The 23,576-nt window shown below is 43.7% G+C and overlaps 1 long non-coding RNA gene across 2 annotated transcripts in view; it reads right to left on the bottom strand.

Annotated features, from left to right (window-relative positions):
• The window catches only part of LOC138395198 (uncharacterized), a 37,748-nt gene extending 19,816 nt beyond the window's left edge, over positions 1–17,932 (bottom strand). For both annotated transcript variants that reach the window (XR_011235513.1, XR_011235515.1), the window contains exons 1-2: positions 17,833–17,932; positions 652–738 (exon numbers count right to left, since the gene is read on the bottom strand). This is a non-coding gene — a long non-coding RNA (uncharacterized lncRNA). The remainder of the gene's footprint in view (positions 1–651; positions 739–17,832) is intronic.
• Between the last annotated feature and the right edge of the window lie 5,644 nt (positions 17,933–23,576).

Genomic DNA, 23,576 nt, shown 5'->3' with positions numbered 1-23,576 from the left:
AGGTATCCTCTGTCATGGGTTTGATATTTGCCCAGTTATTATTTGTGCTATTGCTTTTCTACTGGGATGGCCAGCAAGATGATGTTTGTCTCTGATTCATTATGCTGATTTATTTTTATTAAGCAGCCATAAAATTTTAAGTGTTGTTAGGCAGTGGAATCCACTGTGGCACTAATAGCTAAATGATGTGAACATCTGTTTAATTTTGATGGTGGGTCCAGAAGTGTCTGTTATATTATTTTCTTTGTGTACAAAATTTAGCTCACAAGATCACACTCTCATGAAAAAAACAATTGTTCTTTAAGTTGGGAAAATGCTCATTTGTCATGAATGAGTTAAGAGTGTTTTTGTCGCAAGCAGAGGGTGCGGTGACTGTTCCATGAAGACTCCTTTCTATGCTAAGACCGAGCCTGTCGGGCCAAACCCCACGTGCGGGCTTCCCCGGAACCTGGTCCATAGGTGGCAGTCTCCCTTCATCGTTCCTGCACCGCAAACCTTGGTCCTGGCATCTGCCTGTGATACCAGTTTCCTTTGCTCTTTCTTCGGGTTTCTTAACAGTTAACGTCCCCTCCACTCAACCTCCCCCTCCTCCCCACAGAGAGGGTAGAGACTAGATCGCGGGAGTGGAGCAAATGACAAAAGAAACTTCACCTGGAACCAAAGTCAGGCGGTCTGCGTTGTGCCTGTTCTCCCTGCGATCGTTTTAGAATTGCACTGAGGCTCTTTTGCAGAATTGCTCTGTAAATGACAAGAGAAAATGTCTTTCACTATAAACAGAAAATAAAGCTTTCACAAATTGTCATATTTTTAAAAAGCAATCATGCTGATGTAAGTTTTTATCCTCCCTGTTTAGTCCTGCCTTCCCTCTCTGTCAACACACCCCCACAGAATTTGGAATTAATCTTTGGGAGTGGAATGTAATCAGGCATCTCCCCCACGTGTGCCCCACCTCTCACCCAGCCCCTCCTAGATACTATTCAACAAGAGAACAGTCATGGGCAGAGATGAGTGTGTGTGTGTGTGTGTGTGTGTGTGTGTAGCCCTCTTATGCAGAGAATTCTAGATGGAGAGTCAAAGGGCAACCAAGAGATCCAGAAAAGGGGCACCGCCTTCTCACCTTCCTTCTACCCCACACATCCTGTGCCCAGGGAGGGAAGGTGGGTGGAGCCCCACCCTAGCCCCAGGCCCTTTTGGGCAAGCCTGCGCCCGGGTTCCTAATCAGCCAGCATTGCCCTCCTGGCCCCCACTGTTTATGGAGCCAAAGGGAGTTTAAATCATTAGCAAGTGTCAAAACGCCTGAGGATTGTGCTGTCTATGAAGCCAAATGGAGTGGTTCATTAGCATTTGCAAAAACCGCCTTGACAAAAAAGGTTGAACTGGGCGCTGGGGGTGGATTTTGTGTATTCCACTTGAATTAGCAAGTAGAATACATTTTTTAAAAATCTTATCAACACCTCGGTTCAGAAAAGGACACCCGCTAAGGAAGGGAAGGGCTTCCTTGTCTTTGCTGGAAGGAGGCTTTCGCTGCTTCCAGGCGCTTCTCCTCCCCGGATTAGACGCGTAATTAGATGCCCGTTTCCTCTTCCTACCCCAGATATGCATAGGGCTCAGAGATTGCTGCTTAGGCTTGGGGGAAAAGCAGATACAAGATGTCCTGGGTATTAACGGCAAGAATTTCTGAATCGGAGGTAGCCAGTGGTCAGCCTGCTCTAAAGGGGGCCAAATACAATGTTCCTCCAAAGGACTAGAGTCTGGGGTAGGCGGGGGAGGAAGGTGAGGGGATAGAGCAGAGGATGGCAGAGGTGGAGGGGTGGAAGAGACCTGGCAGAAACCTGGTTCAGGTTGGAACAGAGCGACCACCGCTATGACAAGTGGCCTCTGACACATGAGGAGTCTTTGGAACAGTCTTACTGTCTTAGCTGTTTGGCCACTGGACTGCACACACCTAGACTCACTGGGTATGCGTCTGAGGAGCCAAGCTGATCTCTTTCTGCTAGGCTGACTTCAGGGGAAATAGTCCCTCCTGTCTATCTGGGTGGTGTTCAGCGTGGCCTGGTGGCTGGAAGCCTGTGACGTGGGCCATCCAGCTAGGAATGCAGGATCTGGGCACATACCCATAAGGGTGCTGAAGTCACTTCTCTTTCAACCCGAATTATTTTTGAGGTGGGAAGGTCTGGTCATTTATGAGATAGACTCTTTCAGGAAGTCACGTTAATTTATGACCCAGGAAATGATTATTTGAAACTGATATTGCAAAGAAGGTGGGTTGTTAAAAAACAGGCCAAGAAACAGGATCTGAGCTTAATTTCTTCTTCTGAATTAGACCTTAGTCAACTCTAATTCCCTGCTTTCCCATCTTGCACCTTTGGCTGACGCTGAAGTGCACACAAACATGGGGCACGAACACAGAAGGTCCAAGAACGGGCGTCTTTTCTCTCTTTAGGCCCTTTACCTTGAAAAGCTCTGTTTATTCAGATTTTTTCTTCTCATATGAAAAAAAAAAAAACTGCTTAAAAGCATCACCAAGTTCTCCAAATCTGTAAAATAAAGCCTTAGCAAGGTATTAAATTCTGCCGGAACAGGAGCCCAGCAGGCCTTCCTGCTTTATCTCCCACACCTGACATTGCGTCAGACGCCCTCCCCAGTGCTCGGAAACCAGGCGCATCGCCACACCTCCGTTTCTGCCCAGCCCTCAGCTTCTCAGCTTCCCCTGAGCGTCCCCCAGGCCTCAGTGTGTGTCTTAACACCCAACAAACGTCTCCCAATCAGTAAACCTCAGCCATGATGGGGATTTGAGGTCAAACCGTGTGAGCTTAGGAAAATAAACACAAGTATCAGGCAACTCCTACTTCATTCAACTTCAGAGGCACCATTTATTCCCTTCTAAGAGAAGAAAATGAGTAATGTAAAACTGGAAATGAATGAGCTAATGAAGAGGGGCATAAAGAATGTTCAGCCTCTCCAGAATTCAAAGACTTCTGAACTGTTTGTGAAAATAAGGAAATGCCAAATTTGACAAATCAAATTAACAAATTTAGAAGAAATTACACTGGTCATTGGTGCCAGAGTCACAGTGAGACACACACTCCCAGGACTTCCAGCAATGCAAATGAATATGGCACTTCTGAAAGTCATTTTATAAAGTGCCTCAGGAGCCTTAAAAAATTTTTCAATTACACATGTGGCTCATATGCTATGTCTGTTGGACAGTGCTGTATTAGACAATTGAATTTTTTAAAAAAGACAAACAATTGCTAGGTGAGGTTATCCCTGGGTTCTTAAATTATGGGTGATTTTAGTTTTGTTCTTTAAAATCTTCAGTATTCTCTCTGCTTTCTCAATGAGCGTTTATTTCTAATATTTCACTTCTTTTGTGGAGCCCTCCCCAATCTCCCAGACTGGTGTTAGATGCATCCTAACGTTCTACACTTTTTCTCTATGGAAATTATAGAGTTTGAAGTTATGTGCTGTCTGGCTGTCTGCTCGGCAGCCCCGCAAGTCCACGAATCTGGGACCCGCGTCTGTTTTGCTCACCTTTGTGTCCCTAGCACTTAGCTTAGTGCATTTAGCATGTAGTAAGTATTTAATAAAGACTGATTGAATGAATGAATAAACGATTTTTTTAAAAAGTTTTCAAAAACAGAAAAGTCCAAGTCACTATAACTATAAAATCAAGGAAGTCATCGTTTACCAGCAGTATCTGCAAACTTCAGTGCAAGGGTGGTCAGAACAGATTTTGGAATCTGCTGCAGGGAGAGCAACCGCTCGAGGGCCGCAGCTGCTGTGCTCTGAATCCGTCAGCAGTTCTATTGTGCTATTGTGTATTTTCTTGTCCTTATGTACGATTACATCTGAGGGATAAATTGCTAGAAGTGGACGTACTGGATCAAAGGGGAAGGATACCTGAATTTTACTGCCAAATTGCTTTCCATTGAGGTTAGAACAATTTATACCCCCGCCAGCGTGACTTCACACCCCTGCCAACACAATGTGTTATTGATCTTTCAATCTTTGCCACTCTGACGGGTTAAAAATATAACTTTGCATTTTTCTAATTATAAGTGAAGTCAAGAATGTTTTCATACTTTTAGGAACCATTTTGATTCCTTTTCTGTGCACTATCTAGTCACATTTTTTGCTCATTACTCTATTGGACTTTCTTACTCTCTTAAAATTGATTTGTAAGAGATCTTTCTTTATGCTTTAGGAAGTTTATACTTTTAGTTAAGATATCAATGTGCTAGATTTTTCCCAGTTTGAACTTGAGTTGTTTTTTACTTTGTTTACAGTGTTTAGTTTTGTTTTGCCAGGAAGAATTTTTTAAATTTCAAAATCGGTTGAATTTGTCATTCTTTTTCTTTTTTGGCTTCTATAATACATTTTGAGTCATACTTAGGCCCTCTTCATTCTGACACTTTTAACAATAATTCTAAAAAATGAGTTTGTAAAATATTTTTAAATTAAAAGAAAAATTCTCCTATGTTTTCTTCTGGCTCCCTTCCTAGACATCTTTTATAATCCCTGGAAATTGTGAATGATAGGATAGTCGCTCTCATGATTAAGTTATGTTATTTGACATAGTTGACTTTTAAAAAGGGAGATTATCCTGGGTGAACCTGACCTAATCAGGTGAGACCTTGAAAGAGAATGGCCGAGGTAGGAGGATCGCTTGAGGCCTGGAGTTTGAGACCAGTCTGAGCAAGAGGGACACCCTGTCTCTACAAAAAATAGAAAAATTAGCCGGGCATGGTGGCGCACCTGTAGTCCCAGCTACTCGGGAGGCTGAAGCAGAAGGATGGCTCCAGCCCAGACATTTGAGTCTGCAGTGAGCTATGACAATGCCATTGCACTCCAGCCCAGGCGACAGAGCAAGACCCTGTTTTTAAAAAAGAGAGAGAGAGAGAGAGAATGGGCATTTTCTGGAGAAGTAGACTCAAAACATGAAAAGGAACCATATGTGGAAAATTCTCCACTTCTGGCCTTAAAGATGCAGAGGGCCGTGTGGCCAGGCGTGCGGGAGGTCTCTGGGAGTTAATAGTGCCTGGCTGACAGTCAGCAAGGAAGTGGGGTCCTCAGTCCTAGAACCACAGGGAACTGAATTTGGCCAACAATTTGAATGAAATTGGAGGCTGAACCTCCGGGAGTCCATCCTCCAGAACAGAATGCAGCCCGGAATACACATGGATTTCAGTCTCGTGGGACCCTGAGCTAAAAGTCCTGCCTTGCCGTGCCAGGACTTCTCACCTACAGAACTGTGAGCTGAGAAGTAGGTATTGTTTTAAATCACCAAATTTGTGCTAATTTGTTATGTGACAATAGAAAACTAACACATCCCTTTATATCTATTCTTTTTCAGATTTTTTTTCCTGGTTAGCAATTATTTATTTTTATGATAGACTATATAATCAGCTTATTTAATTCTAAAAGAATAGTGTGACAGTATTTTTATTGTTGTTTTACATTTTTAGCTTAATTTAGGGAGAATTAACATTTTTACAATATTGAATATTCCTACCAAAGAACGTAATATGACTTTCCTTTTATTTTTTTAAATCATCATTTGTATTTCAAAATGTTCTCTATAAGTCCTTGCACAATTTTCTTTTAAATATATTCTGGCTGGGTGCAGTAGAATCACTTTAAGCCCAGAGAGTTCAGGTCCAGCCTTGGCAATACAGCAAGATTCCCATCTCAAAACAAACAAAAATTTGTTCTAGACAATTTATTTTTTTATTCCTATTGTACATGAGGTCTTTCTTCTGTCACATTCTAACTGGCTATTGTTTTTATGTAATTAAATTATTAATTCCTAATTAACTCTGTATCATACTTCTTAAATAAATTTTCACATTATTTATAATAGATTTTTAATTGAATCTGTTGAATTTTTCAGGTAAACAATACCATCTATAAAAAATGATAATTTTGACTTATACTTTCAAGTTTTTATACCTCTAATATTTCCTCTTGTTTAATTATGTCGGCTAGTGTTTCTAATACATTATCAACAATGTAATAATATATGTGTTTATCTATTTTCTGACTTTAATGAAGCTGTTTCTTTTATTCTGGATTTTTACATCAATGTTCATGAATAAGATTGGGCTATAACTTTATTTATTTTTTGTTGGGTTTCAATATCAATGTTATACTGGCTTCATAAGAAGAATTTGCACTTTTGATTCTCTTCCTTTGTCCTAAAACAGTTTAAATAGTATGGGAATTATCGGTTGCTCAAAAGTTTTATAGAATTTGCCTTAGAAACTATATGGGCCTGTTACTATTTAGGGGTTAGCTCATTAGTAACATTTTCTAATTTCTCCATGTTAATTGGTCTGTTTAGATTTTCTTTCTGTTCTGATCAATTTTGGAAATTTATATTTGCTAAGAAAGCATCCATTTATCCAGCTATTTACATAGAATTAAGCAAAGCAACCATTTATGATTCCTTCAATTTCACTGCTTAAAATTTTGTATATTTGGGCTTTCTTCCTATGTTCTTGATTAGATTAATCAAAATCTAAATGTTTTATTATTTTTACCCAAAAAAAAAAACAGCTCTTGGACAGATTTTTCAGTATTACCATTTTCCTGTTTTCTAATGTAAAAATTTAAGCTTTTATGTTTAATATTCTTTCCATCTGTTTGCCATAGTTTTTTTGTTCTTTTAAACTTCTAACACTGGATGCTTAATTTATTTTTATTCTTTCTTGTTTATTGATATAAATATTTAGGACTTTGAATTTCTTTCTGAGCACCGTTTTAGCTGTATCCCATAGATTCTGATTATATATGTATTGTCATTACTTTGTAGATTTCCTATACTTTCAAATTTCTTCTTTGATCAAAAAGTTATTAAAGAGCTTAAATTCTCTAAATTATAAAGTTTTTAATAATTTATATTTTTAAATTAACTTCTATTTTATGGAAATGCTTATTGCAGGAGTACTTTAAAGAAGATATATGTTCTAACATGGCATTTGAATATATATTCATAAGGTCTATCTTATTCATTATGCTATTTTGGTCCTTCATAGTCTTATTTTTGTATACCTGTCATAGGATCAGATAAAAGAATTGAAATCTTCTACCACTAATATTTTTCTATTTCTCTTTATATTTCTGTAGTTTTTGTTTTATAAATTTGTTGCTATATAATTTACTATATATCTATTTATAACTGCTAAAGCTTCATTGTCGTTTACACTTTTATTATTATAAAACATCATGCTTTGTCTTGCTTAATATTCCTCGCCTTAAATTTAATCTTGTTCAATTTTTAGGGATGCCAATCCTGACTTTTTGTTAATTGCTTTTGATTTGTATGAATTTGTTAATCTTTCTGTTTCGAGTTTTCAAAGGCACATTCTTTAACATGTGAGTCTTATTTATAGCCCGTGAGGCATTTTACTTTGAGATCTCATTTGAGTCTTCTCTTTCATCTAAGCAGAAAGACTGGCCACTTCCAACCAAACTACTGGAACATTCTCCTCCCTGGCCTCTTCTCCCTACCTCCAACACCAGTTCCCCATAGTCATTTCGGTTCTGCCTTCAGGTGGACTGGAGTGTCAGCCTCCCTCTCCTTGGGCCTCCCCCCAGACCACAGTAAACACGCTCTCAGCCCAAGTCGAAATGCAGAACACATACTCCAAATCCAGAATGAGTGGAGGGCACAGAAGGAACACCGTATTTGGGGCTTTTCATTGCCCAAGCCACTGAAGTTGACATTATTGACTATTTACTTAGGTTAAATAACTATTAGATACCATATAGACATGTATTTGAAACATAAAACATAAGCAACTGCTTCTGTATGATAATAGCAGTTACTGCAAACTGTGTTCTGATGAAAGTGCATGATGACTATTTCAAATATCCATTGCTATGTAACAAATTTTCCCAGAACTGAGCAGTAAATTGTATTATGTTCGCAGATTTTGTGGGTCAGGAGTTTGGCAAATGCTACATGGGGACAGCTTGTCTTGGCGTCATAATGTCTAGAGTCTCAGTTGGGAAGACTTGGAGGCTGGGAGCAACCCAGGAGCTGGAACAGGAATCATCTAAAGGATCTTCACTCATGTGTCTGCTAGTTGATGGCAACTGTTGACCGGGACTTCAGTAGGGCCCATTAGCCAGAAAACATACACCTGGGCTCTCAATATGGCTGGGGCCTCCTCAAAGCTTGGTGACCTTGGACTTCTCACATGGCAGCTCAGGGCGCCAAAGGCAAGTATTCCAAGAGAACCAGGTGGAAGCTGCATTGTCTTTTATAACCTAACATCACAGACACATAGTGTAATCTTTGCCTTTATTCTATTGGCCAACCAGTCACTAAAATTGGTCAAAAAATCATTAAGGCCCAGATTCAAGAGGAGGGGGATATATACCCGACCTCTCAATGGCAGACGCATCAGAGAATTTGCAGACATGTTTTAAACCCACCACACTCTCACTGATCACCGCTGGGGCATCTCTCTCTCTCTTTCTCTCCCTCCTCCCTCTCTCTCTCTCTCTCTCCCCCCCTCCCGCCTCCCTCTCTCTCTCTGTCTCTCTCTCTTGCTGTCTCATACCATCACATACAATCACACCCATGCTCACAACCCTACAGACAGTTGCTTGTTTACACTAGCTATCAGTATGGGTAATTAAACTGTAGTGGTAATTGTTGTGGCACTTTGTAAGCAAAACACCAAACTTTAAAAAGTCAAATATATAAGTTATTGACTAATAAATATATGATTATTCTAATTCTTAAAATATGTGCAAAATACAAGGACAGAAATTTTGAACGAAGTTACACAAGATAAAAGCCCAAAGTCCTCAGGAGGGTATAACTGTTTAATGTTTGGTAGGCTTGGCTGGCTTCCACACCTCCCAGCTTCACCTGCATTAGCCTGTTCCTCAAACCTGCCATGGCTCCCCCCTTCCTTGTTGTAAGGATTATGTGCCTTTTGCTAAAAAGTACTCTGGAATGATACAGCGTTTTCTTTCTCCCTGATCCCATGAGTGCTACCTTTGCTGCCCCTGTACTAACCTCCCATCCATTGCTATTAAATACCACTTTATTTCCTCCACCTAATAACTCACTTAATGGACAATTATCAAGCACTGACCCTGTGCCAATCTCTGCAGAAGATACCAAAATGAACAACACCTGGTCTGTACTTTCAAGGGTTTACAAGGAAGCATTAGAAGACGGTTGGGCTGTAAGTGGCAAAGTAACAGATTAGTGAACAGCGGTGCTGCAGGCTTAACCCACACTCATCCTCCCCTGACCTCCTAGCCAGCAACTCTCCAGTTATGTTCAGAAATTGGGTTGCCTATGTGCTTTAAGGGAGTCTGGGCCCCTCCCCTGCTCCAGAGGGAGATTCTTGCTTTATCCAAGGGACTTTCAGTCTCTTTCTTGTGTAAGGATGCACAGTGGATGCAGTTCTGGCCTGTGGCCTCTGGGGAGGTTTTCTTCCTCTTACAAAGGTGCCCAACCTCTTCTCCCATCAGCCACTAATCCTGTTGGGTACATTTAGGAAGCAGCTATCTCACAACCATAAGGAGAGTGGTCAACATACTGAGTTTGACATAATGGAAAGAGGGAAAGAATATGGGTCCTTCATGACATGGTCGAATCTCTGAGTTAACCAACCCTGAAACCACAGTACCTTTGGACTTTTTGTTATAGGAGACATTTTCCTTATGGTTTAAGCTATTTTCAACTGTATTTGCTATTACCTGCATCTAAGACAATCCTAGGGAAAAAAAACCAGCCTTGAGTACAATGGAAGGAGCACTTCTGAAGGGCTGGCACCATCCAGGAGGCTTCCTCCAAGAGATGGGACTGAGATGGGGCTTTGCAGGACAACCAGGACTTAGACAGGTGGAGAGGAAGGGGGAGGGCATTCTAAGTTGGGATAAAAGACTTAGAAGGGTAAGGAGAGAAGCATATTCAGTTATAACTCTTGAGAGGAATACCTAAATCCACTCTGACCTGGCCCCTCAAGATGCCTGTGCACTCTGAAATGGGAAGATCTGGCTGACAAATTGGTATCACTAGGGCTCTAAGCCATCTTACTGGGGCATCTGCCCAAAGAGCAGAACACAGGAGGGGAAGGACTTTTCCTACCAGGTGTAGTGAGAGGTGATTACCAGAGGTCAAGGATGGGTCTCACCAGCTGGTAGTGAGGTCAACACAAGGCAGACTGGGCCTGGCTGCACTAAAGTACTGAAGATCTGGAGGCAGCTGGATTGGCAAATACATACAAAGGAAAGGCAAACAACAACAACAACAAAGAGAGGAATCAGCATTCCTCAAATTAAGCAAGGTTGAATTTAAGGCAGGAAGCATAAAGCAAGACAAAGCATGACAATTTAGAATGATAAAAGTACAAACTACAGTGAAGATCTAGCAGTTGTAATAGATATGTGGTAAATTATACAGCAACAAATTCACAAAACAAAAACTGCAGAAAATATAAAGGGAAATAGAAAAATACTACTGCCGAATCCCTAGGAGTAGAGTTGATGATCATAAGGAACGTTCAGCTTTGCTAGACACCACTAGTTTTCCAAACTTTGTACTCATTGTATTCCACCAGCAGTGTATGAGTGTTTTAGATGCTCTAAATCTGCAACACTTGGTGTTATCTATTATTTAAATTTTAGTCATTCTAGCACATCTGAAGTGTTATCTCTCATTATGGTTTTAATTTGCATTTTCCTGATACTAAGGATGCTGAACATCTTTTTGTATATTTGTTTGCCATTTGGATATCCTCTTTTGTGAAAGGCATTTTAAGTCTTTGGCCCCCTTTTAAAAAAATGAGCTGTCTGTGGTCTTCTTATGAATATATGGGAAATCTTTATATAGTCTAGATGTAATTCTGTTGTCAAATATGTGCATAGCAAATATCTTCTCCCACTCTATGGCTTGTATTTCCATTTGTTTAGTAGTTTCTTTTAATAAATAAAAATTTTATTTTTAACAAAGTCCAATTCAGTCAATTGGCTAATTTTTCAATATTTTGAATGGAAATTTTTAATATTTTTCACTATTTTCCCTTAAGATAGTGCATTTTCTGGCCTGTTTAAGAAATAAGTCCCTACTCCAAGGCCATGAAAATATTTTTAATGCTATCTTTTAGAAGCTGTAATCGTTCACATTTAGGTCTTTTTCTTTTTCTTTCTTTTTTTTTTTTTTTTTTTTTGAGACAGAGTCTCGCTCTGTTGCCCGGGCTAGAGTGCCGTGGCATCAGCCTAGCTCACAGCAACCTCAAACTCTTGGGCCCAAGCAATCCTTCTGCCTCAGCCTCCCAAGTAGCTGGGACTACAGGCATGTGCCACCATGCCCGGCTAATTTTTTTCTATATATATTTTTAGTTGTCCAGCTAATTTCTTTCTATTTTTAGTAGAGACGGCGGGGGGGGGGTCTTGCTCTTGCTCAGGCTGGTCTCGAACTCCTGACCTCGAGGGATCCTCCCGCCTCGGCCTCCCAGAGTGCTAGGATTACAGGCATGAGCCACTGCACATTTAGGTCTATAATCTATTAGAAAGTGATTTTTGTTTATCTTGTGAGGTAGGGAGGGGTCAAGTTCACTTTTTCTCACATATGTATCCAACTGACTCGGCACATTGTTTATTAAAAAGAACTGTCTTTTCCCTGTTACACTGCAGCAACACCTTTGTTGAAAATCAAATGACAGTATATTTCTTGGTCTGGATTTTTAATTTTGTTCCAGTGGACTAGTTGTCGATGGTTGAGGCAATATCATTCTGCTTTAATTGCTGTAGATTTATAAGTCTTCATATTTGATAGTGTTAAGAAAATGTTTTTTGTTCTTCAAGATAGACTGCTATGCTTGGACTTTTACCTTTCCATATAAATTTTAAAATTACCGAGCCACTTTCCACAAAATCTGGGCTTTTGATTGGAATTTTATTTCATTCTCTCAGAAATCCTGTCCCCTCCAATCCTGGCTGCCTTGACATATCTCCATGCTGTCAAAAAGCTGTGTTTTTAAGTAAAGCTTTTATGGTTCTTTTTTTTTTAATTAAAAAAAATTTTTTTTTTCAAAGACAGGGTCTCATTCTGTCACCCAGGCTGGAGTACAGTGACATGATCATTCCTCACTGCAGCCTCTAACTCCTGGCCTCAAGCACTCCTCCTGCCTTGGCCTCCCGAAGTGCTGGGATTACAGGCACAAGCTACCATGCCCAGCTATGGTTGTTCTTGATGGGAAGGTAGTCTGATACCAGCCACTCCACTGTAGTCAGAAATGGAAGTCCTTTGCAAGCTTTCCTAATACAATTCTGTAAAAAAGAAGTTCCATGGTCAGAAATCTATATGACAAAGTTTAACTCTGCATACTGTTCATGTAAAGTTAAAATCTTACTTTCTGAAACAAGATCCATTTGTCTGCAATTGAGAGAAGATATGACCCAAATTGGGTTAAACAAAAAAAAAAGTTTATTGGCTCACATAACGGAAAAACTCAGGAGGAAGTTCATTGTATATAAGATTCAAATAAAGTTTATCAGGATCCAATTTATCTCCATCTCTGCTCTACTTCCTATTTCTTGAAGCCGTTCTCACCCAGACTCATGATCGTAAGATGGCTGTCAGCAACTCCCAAAACAACACCCTTCCAGGTTTACACCCAGCAGAAAATGAATGTCTTTGCTCTGGAATACCTGGGATAAGTCCTATTGGCTCTAACTGCTTATTCTTAAGCCAATCACTTTGCCTAGGTAAATTTGATGAATTAATTAGCTTAGGCCCAGGTCAGGTTCCTGATTCCTGAGCCAGGGATAGATTCAGCTCGTCTGGAAATCCACGGACTGAGAACAAGGTCAGAGGTAGTTTCCAAGCAAGAAGTTGGGGTGTGATTAACAGAAGAAAAATAAATGGATGTTGGACAACTACAAGGGCAAATGTCCACTTCACTGGCCAAATCCAGTGTCTAAAACCACATCACCTAAAGGTACTTGGAAGATCATAGGCTTCCTCTTCTGGTCCTCCAAGGCCACTTGCATGATCCTGTTTCTAGGACTGTGACCCCACTCCCTCCACAGTGTTGTGTGCTTGACGCTCATGGTCTCTAGGACATACACACAGAGCTCTTCAATCTGAGCACGTCCCTATCCATATTTTCTCTTCCTCTTATTACCCTGGAGTCTTAGCAAGGGTTGGGGTAGGGGGAGCAGGGGATGAGTGGGCTCTATTCCCTCATTGTCACATTTTCCTTTGCTCTTGCTGTCTCAGCAGGACAAGAGTAGGATGATCAGGCTTAGCTTCCTAACTCTACCATTTACTGCTGTGATTCTGAAAAAGTCACTTCGCCACTCTGAGTCTCAACTTCCTCAGCTGTAAATGAGGCTAATGATGTCTGCTTTACCTCTTTCCAGGCAATATCTCTAAGAGGAGTTCTATAATAGAGGAGAGTCAGAGGGTGACGGGTCTAGAGACTACATCTCTTTGAATGGTTGCTGAGGTTGCTGGTGATGCTTCTGCCAGAGAAATCGTAAAATATGAGGGTTTTCTTTTTCAAGCACTTCAGTGATTGTGAAGTTTGAATGAGATATTTTGAAAACATTTGATAGACTGAAGCTCTAAAGAGATGCTGAATTGTATTATGGGTCCCAGACAGATCATTATAAAACTCTTGTTCCACCCCAAGCGTTGTTTGTGTATAACACGTGTCAAGGGTTTCCACTCTGGGAAACAAAAGCACAAAAGTTTCACTGAAGTCGTCAGCCTAATCCTCTTAAGAGTCGTTGAAGCCTCTCTGAATTGATCCGCAGTAAAGTGCCTTCTTAACAAAGGGGGCTCTTTCAGATTCTCTTACGGCTCCTAGTTCTAACAAACCCACTCGAGTTCCCTTGCTACCCCCTCCACCGTTGCCCAAGGTCACAGTGGCAGGAAGTGGCCGAATATGGATCTTTCTAGAATGCACCCTCCTTCCACAGGAGCAAGAGGAGCTAAAACTCCACAGTCACAATGGGCATAGGCTGCAGAGGCCTCTGAAAAACACAAGTTTTGACTACTCCCTGTAGGAGGAAGGGGACAGTGTCTGATCAGGGTTTTGTGCACAAGAGGGAGTGGAAAGTCTGGAATTGGAATCGGGAAAGTCGGCTGCACCTCGCAGCAAAGGTGCACAACCCAGGACTGAAGCAATGGGACCAAAGGCCTTAACGATCTGTGCACACGCAGAGCCCAGCAGAGCGCCTCTGTCTAGTTTCCATTCGCCGGCCTAGCTCTGGCCCTGCAGCTAGCCACGTAGACTGTGCACTGCCTCGTCCTCCTGACCATCTAACTGTGTGAAAACCACTATCGTGTCGCCCCATCGGGTATTCCCCTCTATAGGCCATATAAGCCCTGACATAGACCATGATTTCCCAGCCAGGGATGCTGGCTCCAGTTTGTCATTGCTACGGAGCCCGATGCTCACCTGGCCGTGCGTGCAAACCCAGGGTGGGTCCTTCTTCTAGACCCCACGCTTCCATCTAGAGAGCCCATGGTTGTGCTAACTTCTTTGTCGACCCCCATTCATATTGAGCCTTGAGTCAGTGAAAACCCCTAAACCTTCTCCAGATTTCCCAAAATCTTCCTGTGAGTAAACAAGATATGGATCGAGAACAAATGCTGTCACTGGTGCAGTTGTTGTTAAACCCAAATACAATTCCTTCCATTTTCCTTAGAGTTTTCATCTAAATGTTCCAGCCAGTCTCAAGATCTTCTAGAAACCTCATCCGTCATTTGCCATTATAAGCTACACTGCCCAGCTTTGTGGCATTCACAAACTTGATGGGCCTGTTTTTTATTTCTTTATTCCAGCCATTGCTACATTGCAGTAAAACTTGGCCGTGAATATCAGCGGGGGTGATCAGATGCGATCAAATCTGCCTTACAGAGTATAGACTTTGTTTGCTCGAGGTCATACAACGGACCCATGTACTGTGGAGCTGGCACTAGAACTCTGGTCTCCTGAAGCCCAGGGTGGAGATTTTCCCACAGTGCCATGGTGCTGTGGCATGAGATGCTTGCCTGCGCCAGGCCCTGCCACACCTGAGTGGATGCTCATCATCACTCAGCAGGTAGGGTCTTCACACAGTCTTCAAGGTAAGAAACCTTTATTACCTTGTGTTGGCTGACGTGGAGGGCTGTCGCTAGTAACAAAGTTGTTCTTCACTCACATTCTCTTCCAGACTTCAAGGGTCTCTGACCAAACCCAGCTAGATCCTTCCCCTCATGTACCCCCTGCCCCTGCCTGGCCCAGCACAATGGGATGGGCACGGTCAAACCTAGGCATTCAGAGACTTGACTCTGAATGCTTATTCCACCATTCTTAATTCTTTGACCCTGTTTGGCACCAACCATTTAATTTCCCTGAGCCTTAGTTTTCTCATCTAAAACAGAGGACCCACCACCCTACCTTACAGTGTTGATTGAGCATCAAAGGAGAGAATAAATATACAAATTTTTTGAAAACTCTCCAACGCTTTGCATAGGTATATCGTTATTTTCAAATGGGTATGAAGAACTCCAAAGTAAGTCAGAGTGCCACTTAAAATTCCTTTTTAAAGCAGTTCATTGTATCCTAACCTATTTATTCATTTCTTTCTCTTTTTCTCTCAAAGTCCCAACAAAAACTGAATATTAAGAATGCATGCAGGCATAGCATTGAATACAAATTAACTATTCAATGTTCTTTAGTCACTTTGGCAGGGAAATGATACACCTATTAAAATACCCCAGTCAGAGCTGGCACACACAGTGCTGATAACCCCAGCAGGCAACGACCTTGGCACCATTACAAGGACAATATTTTCAAATGGATGAACTATTCCTGAACAAAGTGTCCAGTGTACTAGGAATAAACAGGCTTTTCATCAACCAAGTCTGTGTGTTTTCTGGTTCCAACAACCTTTCCCAGGGATGGTGTGAGAGCCTGGGGGTGCCAGGAAGCAGCACCTCCTCAGACACCTGCCCAGTTTTGCTCATCCCTCCTTAAGAATCTTGTGACTAAAGCCGGGTGCTGTGGCACACGCCTGTAGTCCTAGCTACTCAGGAGGCCAAGGTGGGAGGATCAGTTGAGCCCAGGAGTTTGAGACCAGGCTGGGCAACATAGCAAGACCCCATCTCAAAAAAAAAAATCCTGCTGTGACTGACCAGGCCTCCAAACATCCATCCTCTCTCATGATGCTTTCAAGATTTCTTTTCTGCACTTTTGTAAAAATAGAATCCGACGCTGTCCTTTGCTCCTGGTCAGACCTCAGCAGGTGGGTTCAGCCCTTCCCACAGTGTAAAACAGGGTCTGAGAGCCTCACAAGCAGGAGTCTGTGGTGGAGACTCACGTATGACCTCACCAAGCGTCTGCAAGGCCAACTCTTTGAGAAGGTCGACACCCAGGACAGTCCAAAATAGGGTACACATGAGATCCTTGAGACAAAATTCACTGGGAGAGCAAGAAAGGACTCTGGATTCACCAGAAATGAAGCACACATGCAAACTCAACTGGCAAAACCTGCTTCCTCACCTAAGCCAAGAAGGCTGTAGCCAGCCCATTTAGCTGTTCATTCTTTCATTCATCCTATAAATGTTTATTGAGTACCTACTGTGTGCCTGACACCATTCTATGTTCGGGGGACACAGAATAAACAAGACCAAGTCCCTGCCCTTCTTGCATTCCGATGGGAGGAGACAAACAATAAACAACTAACACAGAGATAGGTGCCTCTCGGCACAGGGAGCGTAGGCGGGGGTGGGCATGAGTTTATACCAGGGAAGGCCACGCTGCTAAGGGAAATTTGACCAGAGCTGTGAAGGAAGTAAGGGAGCGAGCTGTCATTACCTGGGTGAGTATATACCAGGTAAAGGTGTGCTTCAAACAGCAAAGAAGAGAGTCTTACAGGAATGGATTGAGTCAAGGAGAGGGTCAAAAGAGCTGAACCTGAGAGGTAACAGGGAGTCTGAGTGTGTCAGGCCTGGGAACCATCTTAAAGACTGCGGTTTTAATTCTAAATGAGCTGGGGAAATATTGGGAGGCGTTTGGCAGAGAAACGTGAGCTAATCTGATTTATGTGTATGAGGAGCATCCTGGCTGTTCTATGGAGAACAGAAAGCAGGCAGGACAATGTGAGCGGGGAGACAGGAGAGTGCAATGGCCCCAGCAAGAGACGGTGGTGGTGGTAGCACAAGGCGATGAGGGTGTGGATATTGGTGGGGTAAAACCTATAGAATTTGATAATAATAGGATGTGGGAGATGAGCAATGGAGGCAAGGATTATTCCACAATTTGTGGCCCAAGCACCTGGAAGGACAGAGTTAACACTGGGACGAGGAAGGGTGTGGTGGACAGGTTGAAAGGCACCGGGAGTATGGTTTTGGCATCCACACTACCGTGTAGTGTGAGGATCTATTAGACACCACATGGAGATGTCTAGTAGGGTCCAGACTAGAGATCTAAACCTGGGAATCAGCCTTGTAGAGGAGGTATTTAAAGCCAAGAATAGGTTGCTAGTAACAGAAAAGGAAGTACTAAGGACTGAGCCCTCAGGCAATCTTAGAGAAAGACAACTGAGCAAAGATGTTAAAGAGAGTTAGAGAATTAGAGTTAAAAAGAATTAAAAAACAAAAAAGGCCTAGAGAATATGTGAAGAAAATAGCTCAAGAAGGAACCATTGATCAACTTTGCCAAATGCTGCTATTTGATCACGTGATAATAACCAAGAATTGACTAATTGATTTAGAAACTGGTAATTTTATCATGGCAGGCTTACTTCTCTAACGAACAACCCCCAAATCAGTAAAGTGACCAAATAAAAAGCTTATTTCTCACTCACATCCCAGTTCAGTCAAGTATTTGGCAGATGGCTTCTGTGTGGCAATTTGGGGTCCAGGCTCTTCCCATCTTTGGTCACGGTCACTTGCAAAGGGAAGGGACAGTCCCTGTGGAAGCACACCCAGGTTCAAACGCTTCAGCCTGAAGGTGGCACATTGCCCTCCACAAACCTCCCGCTCTTACGGCAGGAACTAGTCACATGGCTTCATTTAGATGAAAAGTAACTGGGGAAGGTCATTTAGCTGTGTGCCCTGGAAGAGAAATCGGTCTGGTGACCACCTAGCCAGTTTCTGCTACAGTGACCTTGGCAAGAGCAGTTTTGGGGGATGGTAGGAACCAAAGACTGATTGAAGAGAGTTCGAGAGAAAAAAGGGAAGAAGAAACATGGGGCGGTAGCTAAAGTGGAATTTGGGATCTAGAGAGATTGCTTTGTATCCAGCTTGTGTGTATGATAAGGAAAGTATCTGGCAGAGACAGAAAAGTGTGCTGATGCAGGAGAGAGGGGACAACCATGGAGGGCTGTCCTTGAGCAGGTGACAGAAAAGGGGACCTATCTTGGTGCTTCTCAAACTCCAGGGTGGGTAAGAATTCCCCGGAGAGCCCTGCCCCAGGGAGTCTGATCCAGCAGGCCTGCCGTGGGGCTGGAGATGCTGCACTTCCGACGTCTCCAGGGGATGCTGGTGGCCAGTCGGGATTCAGGCCCACACTTCAGGTAGTGCTGGCAGGGCTGGGGAAGCCCACCCTTGTACTGGGAGGGCAGGCAGAGTGGGTAGGCGCAGATGGAGGTGGGGCGGTGGTGGTGGTAGGAAGGTGGGGAACTTGTCATCCTAGCGGATTAGGAAGCCAGGTCATCAGCTCAGAGTGAGGATGGGGAAGAAGTGTTGAGGATTTGAGGGGGAAAAAGAAAATGTGAAGTCACCGTTCTGAGAGTGGGAGAATAAGTGGTGTGGGTAAACAAAATGGGAGTGCCAGGCAGGCACCAGGGAGCCAGCTGCAGGCTGGACTTAGAGTGAGACGGGGCAGCCGCGCCCAGCAGGGCTGGTGCAGACAGGGTGGGCGGGGGGAGGATAGGCCGGGATTTGGTTCTTCCAGGAAGGGACAACCAAGGAGAGAGGGGCTGAGGGAGTTGACTGCGTATTGAAGGGAGGGATGAGGGCCAGACCACCACGTCTAAGTGGGTACGGAGGGCAGGGAGGACTTGCACGTGGCAGTGAGGAGCAGAGGAAAGGTGGGGATCAATCAACCGTTGGCCCCCTGAGGCTGGAGAGTCGCTGGAGATAGAAGATCCAGCTGGAAGGGGACCTATGATAGGGCAGCGGGACCTTGGAACTGAGGCTGTGGAGAGAGCACAGTTGTTGGTCCTGACAAAGTCAAGGGCATGGCCACGGGAGGGCCAAGATGCAGTGAAGGACACGGTCACTGGAGAAGAGCACACAGAGGACCTGGGAGGCTGGGGATTGGGAAGATCACGTCTGTGGATAATGAAATTACCGAGGATCATCACCAAGAGTGTTGTCAGAGAGAGCACTGAGGGCTATTGTTTGCAAACCCTCCTTATGGAACCTGGTGCTCTAAGGAGAGGAAGAAGTTCTGAAATATAAATTCTCAGCCCCCAAGCAAAAATATCCCCACGAGTCTGCTTCTAGTGGTAATTGCAAAATAAACAGAAACCCAGCAGGGGCTGCCTGGGGAGGGGCTGAGCCAGCAGAGGAGCGTCCCGTCCCCCGCTTGGCCGGCGTCCGCCTTCCCGCCGCTCCCCTGCGCAATCTGGGGAAGGAAGAGTGATGGCCAGGCGGCCACACCTGAGGGATTCGTCGCAGCAGCGAGCGCTCGTTACGCTTCTGCACACATTTTATACGGAATGGGAGGCTGCTGGTTTATGACATCTTAGATTTCATATTTAACTACCGTGTGTGTTCTAGTGCAGAAAGGACTAAATATAGATTTCGAATTAGGAAATCTAAAAAGGAACACGAAGGCAGCCGCGCTGGCGGGCGTGCGGCGCCGTGGTGGAGGCGCTCGGCCAAGAGGGTAGCGCCTCCTGTCAGCTCCCACCCGGACCCCGCTCGCCGCAGGGGTGCGGAGAGAAAACAGCAGCTTCCGCACACAGTGGACAATGAGCATCTTCCCTCCCTGCTCTCCCCGGAGGGAGCGGCCGCTCCTGAAGGCCTCGCTGTGGGGGGCGAGTCCCTCTGTCTGCCGGGCCAGCTCTGCCACCCCCTCGCTGGCCCCCAGACCCGGAATCCAAACAGGAAAGCTGGCCCGCCCCTCCCCCTCCCCCTAAGTAAATCATTGCTGGGAGTCGATGCCTGGGGCATGTTGGGGCGGAATGTCTGGGCCTCCCACGGATCCCATCTAGCTGCTTAGGAAGTGAGCACTGAGGCAGAAAGGAAGGCGGGAGGGTTTACCTCCAAAGGCCACTGTGCTTATCTCTGGGGAATAGGTTATGGATGACTTTTCCATTTTATCTGTATTTTCTAAATTTTCTAAACATAGTATGCATTACTAATGTATGTGAAAAACTCCTCATAAACTTGTTTTATTGTTTATAATGGCTTAGCCTGGGCAAGGAGCACACCAGCCCTGCAAGACCATTCCAGGCAAAGAACGAAAGACTCACCGGGCACAGGATGGGAGCTGAAATCCAGCACGTGGTGCTCAGCAAAGGCACGTGGAAGAGGATTGAGTGACTCAGGGTTCACACTGCCTGATGATCATATCCTCTCAGCTGCCCAATTACAGGTAGCCGGAGCCCCAAAGCCTGCGAGGACGGAGAAGACAGAAGCATGGAGGTGGTGATGTTCTCGAGGCAGAGAAGACCTCTAGTGTCCCCGCCAGTCTGTGATTCTCCATCTGACCTCGATTGTGTTCACTGCAGCAGCCTTGTGTGCCTTACCTGCCTTGTGAGCAAAAGGCAATGTCACATTGCCGCCGGCCAGTGTAACGGGGGAACCCTGGACCACCTAGCCTGAAGTAGATTTCATTTTTCCTACCTGGTCTGGGTTGTTAAATTCAAGTGCAATACCACAAATGCTGCATTAGTCTTGACCTGAGATTGGAGGTCAGGTTCAAAGACATGTGGTCTAATATAAACACATGATGACCTTAGATTAAGGGCAAGCCCTAGGTAAAACAGTTAAATAAATAAAATGTATCTTTGGACATCTCCCTGGAAAGAGTGGCTACTTCATACCAGGGTGCCTCACTTTCTAGGGTCCCCTGCAGGTTCCCGCTGCAGTACTTTCAAACCCTGAGTCTCTGTCCCTCAGGATTTCCTGCCTGGATGGGCACGCTAATCTGAGAGATCCACTCACTTGGCAAGGTGGTAGCAGCCCAAAGTGTTCACACCTCTCCCCATATTGAACTTGTATCTTAACTCAGGCCTCTTTCTACAAAGACTTGACATTACTCAAATAAACAAAACACCTATGATAGAAATTTTAGGTTGACCTATAGGATGCAAGTAGGGAAGACTTAAGGATAGAGTGAAGGGTCAGGAGTCCCCCTAAAATAATAACACTTGGGCCAGGCATGAGGGCTCACACCTATAATCCCAGCACTTCAGGAAGCCAAGGCAGGAGCATCGTTTGAGGCTGGGCATGGCGGTGTATACCTGTAATTCCAGGTACTTGGGAGGCTGAGGCAGGAGGATCACTTGAGCCCAGGAATTCAAGACTGTAGCAAGCTATGATGATGCCACTGCACTCCAGCCTGGGTGACAAAGTGAGACGCTGTCTCTAAAAATAATAACAACATTTTACTTATACTTAAATATGTCTCTGTCAACAAGAATGTTTTCCTCCTGGAAGATTAAGCTACCATAAATCCTTTGTGGAACAACAAGGGATTTTTTTAAATGAAAAGGAAAAAAAGAAAAAAAAAAGAAAAATGAGGGCAGAGCAGATAAGAATGGAAAAAAGAAAATAAGGAAGTAGTAGAATAGGGGACAGATTTTTAACACACATATTCATATTCTTTCATTTGCTTCTCTCCTTTGTCCTGTGCAGGGGACAAGATGATGTAGTCATCATTTAGCATTCCTTGAAGATGTGTTTCAAGTTTTATTTTTAAATATTATTTTCTAGAACAGTAGTTCTCAAAGTATGAACCAGGGAACGCTGAGGGAGGTACTAGAACACATTTTAGGGGCTCCTTGAGATCAAAATTCTTTTCATAACAATAAGATGCAATTTGTCCTTTTCACTCCATTGAGTTTTCACAGGCTATGTGTATGATGGCATCATTGCATGGGTCCTATGGTCCAAAAGGTTTGAGAAATGCTTTCGACTCTCTTAGAGAATTGACAATGTCTATTAGCATATTAAAGTCTCTGAGAAGTTCTGCAGTAAAAAAAAAATTTTTTTAATTTGGTTTAATACAACATTGCAAATTTATTTAACCATAGAATTTATTTTTGTTTTGGTTAGTTTAACACCTGTTGCTATTTTCAGAAATGTTCCTCCCAGAGTAAGATATTAGGCCAGTATTCCTCTGACCAAGGTGTTTATTACAGATCTCTCATCTGTACCTGAAGTGAGTAGTCAAAGAATGGGCATTAGTATATCAGTATAGCGTAGTGGTCAAGAACAGAGCCAGACTGCCTGTTCAAATCCCAGCTCTGTCACTTACTACCTGTGACCTTGGGCAAGTTACTTAACCTTTCTGTGCTTTACATTCTTTATGCATAAAATGGGAATGATTTTATATATACATATATATTAATATATATGTACATATATGCTAGAATGGTGCCTTGCCCATAGTAAATGCTATTTAATTAAGCTTTAAGAATTAGCTTTGATCTATTACTGTGCCAAACACGCTGGTCTAGGGTCAGGACTCAAAGCTAGGCCACTAACTAGTGACATGACCTGAGCCAGGTCTCCAATCTGCCATGGACCCCAGTATACCCACACGTCAAATTAGAAAGTGAGATGAGGCAATCTCTGAAGGCCCTTCGAGTGCTGACGCTCTCTGGCTACACACTTTCCTTGCAGAAGGCAGCGCTAACCTGGGCCACAGCAGGAGAAAGGACAGAGGGAGGCGGTAGGTGGCCTAAGAGCCCTCAGGTCCTATGCAGCCTCCACAGGAGATGAAGGGGCTCACAGAATGGGCTGGTTGGCCTTTGAGAAGGGAACCCATCTGCTTAGAGTCCCGCCTGCCACTGGCCAGCATCTGGCCCCATGCAGGTGTGAAGGAGGAAGAATGCAGGGTTTGCAATCCTGCAGCACCACCTGAGGGCCTGGCTGCAGAGAGGAAAAGGCGCTTCCAAAGGGCCCTTTTTGGAGGACCCTCCCACCTCCAACCCAGCCCCAGAGCAACCTTTTGGACACCCAGCCTTGGTAAGAGTAAGACACCACAGTGGCTGCCTCTAGAAAAATTCCTCCAATTCCTCACAGTTGGGGATGAAGAGAATGCACAGGGTGAAAAAACTGGAAATCGCTGCATGAGAGAGAGCTTTGAATTGCTAGCAGCTGTAGGCCAAGGTAGAGGAGCCCAACATAATGCTTAGGAGACTAAATTGGGAACATTTGAATGCTCAGTTTTACTTGTGCTTAAAAAAGCAAGTAGCGGCTCAGCGGCCAGATGTTGGAGAACTGCGACACGTAGCTCTCGGGCACGGCATCAGCAACACTTTCGCAGGTGACCACACGTCAAAGGGAGATGATGACTTGCTTTCCTAAAACTGCTTCTGTGGTGGCTTTCGTGTTTCACTTTCACTGAAGAAGTTTAATTTGGGAACAC

The sequence above is a fragment of the Eulemur rufifrons genome, chromosome 15 (genome assembly GCF_041146395.1).
Source record: "Eulemur rufifrons isolate Redbay chromosome 15, OSU_ERuf_1, whole genome shotgun sequence".
In the NCBI taxonomy this organism is placed as follows: Eukaryota; Metazoa; Chordata; class Mammalia; order Primates; family Lemuridae; genus Eulemur; species Eulemur rufifrons.
The sequence above is the reverse complement of the archived record's forward strand: the minus strand, read 5'-3'. Positions and strand labels throughout refer to the sequence as shown.